The sequence below is a fragment of the Crocodylus porosus genome, unplaced genomic scaffold (genome assembly GCF_001723895.1).
Source record: "Crocodylus porosus isolate Cpor-Errol unplaced genomic scaffold, CroPor_comp1, whole genome shotgun sequence".
NCBI classification, from domain to species: domain Eukaryota; kingdom Metazoa; phylum Chordata; order Crocodylia; family Crocodylidae; genus Crocodylus; species Crocodylus porosus.
In genome coordinates, this window is record NW_017728950.1 from 23,527,827 (window position 1) to 23,533,764 (window position 5,938).

Consider the following 5,938-nt stretch of genomic DNA (forward strand, 5'->3'; position numbering starts at 1 on the left):
TTCCAGCCTTATCTTGCATCATTATGAAGCTTCTTAAAGTACACTTCATTGATTTCCAGTTAGCTGTCACATCCTGTAAGCCTAAAAAAAAGTCCCTGGGTCCTAAACTCTGACTTATTTATCCCTTATCTGCTAAGCGGCATTGGCTAGCCACAATTCAGGAACAGCACAAAAAATGTAAGGAGTAGGTAGCCAAGACAGAGCCTATCCCCTGACTTTATCTTATTATGGATTAAAGATGTCCAGGATGAAAAAGACCAGCTTTTCCCGGTGCAGGACTGTGTACTGCAGTGTTATATCCCAACATACTGTCCTCACAGTCTACTGTTAAATGACTTATACTAGTTCCCCATGGGAGATCTGTTGAATAGGTGCCTTCCTAGATTTCTGTCTTCTTGAGCTGTCTTGGGCCTGATCTAAAACCTACTGATGTCAAAGAAAAGCACTGACTTCAAATGGGATTTGGATCAGACCATCCAGTAAAAGATAACCCAAAAAACCCCTGTCTTTCGTACATTTCCTGGACCATCCTGGCTACAGCAATACTCCAACCATCCTGTCAACACATTCTACTTCCCAACTCATTCTTCCTTCCTCCAGCTCTTGTCCCAGGTTTCCTTGCACTCTGAAGGATCCAGGTAACTTCATCTGCTACATTTTTACCAAACATTTGGGTTACCTCCTTAAGGGAAGCCAATTACACATATATTTAGCAAAGGGGGAGTTTAAAGGGAGTTTTACCCCTGATTTTTCCTAGAAAAATGCTACCCTGGTTCCAAGTAAATTACACAAAAGTCAGGCTGTACATTGTGGACACGCCCCCAAGAGCGGAAACGTGTGTTTCCCCAGGGACAAGTAGCAGTGGCACACATCCCCAGGGAACAAGGGACAATGCTTTCCTCTGCAAATGTAGCACCCCCTGGGACCACCCAGGTGGGCTGCTAGCGGGTGGGTGCTGCCCGGGAGCACTGCTGCCACAGAGGGAAGCACCAGGCCACACGCAGCTCAGGCAGGCAGGCAAGCTCTGAGAGAAAAAAAAAAGATCAGGCTCCTTGCTGCTTTTTTTTTTTACCTGTTGAGCCTGCCTGCATGAGCTGCTGCCACGGTCATATAGCCTCTGAGCTGCATGGGGCCTGGTGCTTCCCTCTGCCATGGCAATCCCCTCATGACAGTCCAGGCTGCCTGCTAGCAGGCAGGTGCCACCTGAAGGGTGCCACCACTGCAGAGGGAAGGACTAGGGAGAATTAGAGTGTGGAGCAGACTTCATTAATCAAGTCCACTCCAATGCATACTAATTAGAATATGAACAAGCACATGGGTAGGCAGCCTATAAGTCTTTCTGGAGGTTTAACTTTCATCTCAGACTGACAAACTATCAGATCCGGCTTCCCATTTTTTCTGTGGGACGTTTTTCCTCCAAGTCTTAAAATATGAGTCTGATCATGTCATTGGAGTGGTACATTTGAGAAGTTGCATTATTTGTAATATCACAAAGCTTTCTAAGAAGGGGATGTAGCTCAGTGGTAGAGCACATGCTTTGCATGTATGAGGTCCTGGGTTCAATCCCCAGCATTTCCATTTTGGGGCCTGGACCCAATGATCTTCAAGGTCCCTTCCAGACCCTAACAATTTATGAATGGAACGCTGCTCCTTTTAATGGTCCTCCTTCACTTGGTGTTTTGGCTGCTGTGCTTCTGGATATGACACAAATTTTATCAGCTACAGGCTGTTGAGGATGATTTTCTCAGCAGGCAGAGAAAAGCACACAGGAACCCTTGCAGTCTTGGAGCACAGTGCAGGGAAAGCAGAGGGAAGAGGGCATGGGGTGAGGGGATAGGTAGGCCAGGGCAGGGCAAACCTTTCCACAGCAGACTGCTGTTCACAGCTGTGCCCAACCCCATCCCACCTCTCTCTCCCTGCCCTTCACCCTCCACCTTCCCCCCCACCCCATGCTCCACATGCAGGGCTTCCCACATGCTTTTCTCTGCTTGCTAGTAAGTTGTTTTGATTTTTTTTGGGCGGGGGGGATGTTGCAGTGAGCCTACCAAAAGTGTGGAGCCTGCCACTTGGGGATGACCCAAAACCATGGTTTAATTACTCTGATTAAGCCTGGGGAAGCCATTAATCCACACTTAATAACACATGAATTAATAGCTTCCCCGGACTTAATCAAGGTAATTAAGCCATGGTTTGGGGCCATGTGGCAATGTGCAGGGAAGGGCAGGACAGCTGGGACCCCTTGGGCAATCAAAGACATGGTGGGTCCCCTCTGCATCTAGCCCACAAAAATGATGTCTAGCCCTGGGATCTGCCTATGAAATCAGCTGGCCAGTTTCTCGAGTTTGGTAGTCATCATGTGTTCCACAAAGAGAATTGGGGGCAATAGTGGAGCAGGCTGGGAGGTGGTGCACCACAATTCCTGGTCCAGGTGACCTGGCTCTGTGTCAGTCTGTAGGCTGGAGGTAGGTATTCTGCAGGAGCAGAAGTGATAGGAAAGGGTTCTATGACTTCAGAAAGTTTGAAAACCTTTGTTTTAGACTACGTGGCTATGCAGATCATTTACAAAGGCCTTTGTCCTTCCACATGGCTGTGTCACTCCCTTTGTTTTTAGCTTCCAATTTCTTTTCTGGTTTGGAACTCAAATTGTTTCAAGCTCTTTCTCATTCACCATTTCTGAAACCGTATAGTGATCACTGGGTTCAATAAAGACAGTCAGGAATGAATAAGAACTAAACAAGTTTTATTGTGGAACAGTAGGCAAGCCTCTGAAGACTTTTAGTCTCTCTAACTGGCTACTCCCTAACTGCGGGACCATCTCCCAATTTCCAACCCTCCTCTATTACAGAGTGTCTCTAAATCATAACTTTTATTAATACAGGTGACAAGGCAGAAGCTAAGGGTTCAGATGAGACGTCAAAGGAAGCTGGTGTCACCGAGGACAATGGTAGGACATTTTGAGGGCAGAAGTTGAGACGCTCATCTTTCACACACGGCATCTCCAAGGACCAGGGACCACAGCTACAGGAACTGGGAGCAGAGAGAACTAGATGCAGAAAGAAGACAGGAATGATATATGCAAATACACCTGCATGAGAAGAGATTTATTCGAATCTCACACACAGTGCAGGAGACACCCAACCTCCCTCCCAGCCACCTGTAAGTGCAGGGCCAGAGGAAGGTACTCAGTTTGACATTTAAGCTCAGGTGCCATTTGGGAAGGTATTCAGTTTTCCTGGGCTATGAGGCAGTTCAGTCAGGACACTGCCTGATGAACAATCCCAACTTGGTATTAGAGAAACAGGCAAAAGTTACTGCTGACTTCTCCCACCACACAGGAGGAGTTCATGGAACAGAGTGGGAGCTAAAGGCCACAGCAGTGAATTTTGGCCAACTCCTACTGGTTACCAGAGAAGCCAGGATAGAAGTCTGTAATGAGCCATGGCCTAGCTGGGGCAGAGCTAGTCCCAAACCTCAACTGGAAGTAATCAGGAAATCAGGCTGAGTATCCCCTCAGGAAGAGGCCCACTCACCTGGTGTATCTGAGCTTGGACCAAACAGCAGCAAGATGGACCATGTGTCTGGGCAACTGTCTTGCTGTGGCTCTGGCCTGCTTAAAACTCCTAGGACCTGACGTTCTGTGTTGAACCCTCTGGCTTGGACTCTCATGCTTGCTCCTGTCCTGATCACTCCTGCTCTTGCCTTAGACCTCCCAGACTGGATCAACTGCTTACCCTGACCATGATTTCATTTCAACCATGAACTTGCTATCCTGGACTAGGATGGACACCCAGCTTTGACTTTACTTTGTACTCTGGTAGACCTCTCAGCTAACATGTTCTACTCAGGCTGATCATCTCCACCTTGGTCAACCCTTACAAAGCCAGTACAACAGCAGCTCTTTTTTGTCAACACCTGCTTGGAGGACAGACCCTGTGACAGTCCCTCACATCCACGGCTGCTCTGGGCCATGACCAATGGACTCTTTGGCACCTCTTAAATAACAGCGGCTTTCTAGAATCTGCATCAGTTCTGAAGCAGTGGGTATTTTCAATGGGTCCCCATCAAAACCTGGAGTCCCCTGTGGTTCAGTGGCAGATTCTTTGTCTACCACACAGGAAACCTGAGTTTGATCCCCAGACACTTATACAACTACAGCCAGGGGGGCACCAAACTTTTGGACTCAGTCTGGTCTTTGGATTCTGTCTCAGTGACCTAAAAGGAGGATGGCAGGTCTGGGCAGTCTCTACTCCTCCAAAAATTCCTGCGTTGAAGGTCTGAGTGGCCCTCATGCATACACCATGATCCAGGAGAGGAGGATTGATGGTTGCCACCATCAAAACCTGTAGAGACAAGGAGTGTTCTCCCACTCCACAAGACACTGAGGAATTTCAAAGCAGAGGTTTCTTGTACAACACAGTGCCCTGCCCCAGCTCCCTGCCATGAAAGCTTTAAAACAGTGCAGTAAAGTCCTTGCAGCCCACATCATTTCTGGAGAGAAGGTCATATTCAGCAGACGTTGAAGAGACTCTGCCAAACCAAGCCCCTGATCAGGGGGTCTGCAATGGCAAAAAGTTGGGGGTATTTGGAGCAGCCTCTTCCACAGACCTGAGAACACCACTCTTGGCAACTAGGGGCATACAAGGCAGAGGTGAGGATTTGTGGTTTTTTCAGTAGACGGATGCATGGGGACACAGAGCAGGGGGAGCAGAGGATGGATTGGGGAGCTCCATACTGTCAGTTCTCACTCCAGAGTTACTGACCGGGGAACCCCATAGGGACCTGAGGCAGGGGCTGGGAGTAGGGGTGGAAGGAGGTGCCAGGGTTCCATTGAGAGAGGGACAAGAGGCCGTTAGAGATGTTTTGGTGTGTCGTCAGCCTGGGTGGTTGGACACTGCACATCTCAAAGCAGGGCAGCGGGTAAGAGAACAGCAACAAGAAGTACCACCAAACCACAGGTGCTGACTTTATTCCTGCCAGGATCTGCAAAGGGAGAAAAGTGGTTCCTTCCTTTTGCACCCCCCCCCCCCCCACCCTCCATGTCTCAGATCTACTGTTTCACTTACACCACTTTGTAGGGCACAGCAGCATTGTTACTCCCACCTCCCCACAATAGCTGTGGACTCAGAACCATCTCCCCCGCTCCCCTCCCATCCAGCAGATATCCTCCAGGCATGAGCCCCACTCCCACAGACACCTTTTCTCTCCTGGGCCACTCCCCACAAGCCCTCTCTCTCAACTTCTCCCCTCTTCTTGCCTGTTCTCTCACACAACCCTTCTCCCCCCAGATACACTGTGCACCCAGATCTCCTCGTCTTCTCTTCCCATGACAGCCCAAAATGATCACCATCATTTCCTGCATTTTACTTCTCACATATCACTATTTATTTTCCCTTCCCCCCACCCTTTTCTGTTTTCCAATTCCTGAGTCTGTTTTCTCCCCTTTTTTACTCATTTTTTTACAGATATTTTCCCTTTCTTACAGATACTTTTCCTTTCTCTTCTGTTCCTGCAGCACCACTTGATGACCAGATTGAGACACGGCAGGCAGCAGCTAGCTCTTGGAGGCACTGATTTGGCTAACACAAGTCACAAACACATGTAACTGATTCTATCAAACTCACTGGAACTGCCCCTGCATAAAAAGCTGCTCATATGTGTAAAAGTTATTTAAAAGCCTAACATGAGGTGCCTGGGCATGAAGATCTGAACCCCAGATAATTATTATATGACACATTTTGTTATGTAATGTGGATGCCACAAGCTCTGTTTAATTCTGTTCTGCTGGTACTCACGTTTTTGGAAGCTTGAGACCCTTGCACAAACATCTGTTTCTAGCCGCAACTCCAGCTCTTATGCAAAGATTTGTTCCGCTGGTGCCTTGACCAGAAGCAAAGCATTTGGACATGTAGAAAGGGCAATGGGGACACCTAGTGGTTTT

General features: G+C 48.2%; 1 non-coding gene across 1 annotated transcript; it reads left to right on the plus strand.

Annotated features, from left to right (window-relative positions):
* Positions 1-1,506: 1,506 nt before the first annotated feature.
* Positions 1,507-1,578, plus strand: TRNAA-UGC. Its single transcript has one exon. It is a non-coding gene; the product is annotated as a tRNA-Ala (tRNA).
* The last annotated feature ends 4,360 nt before the right edge of the window (positions 1,579-5,938 follow it).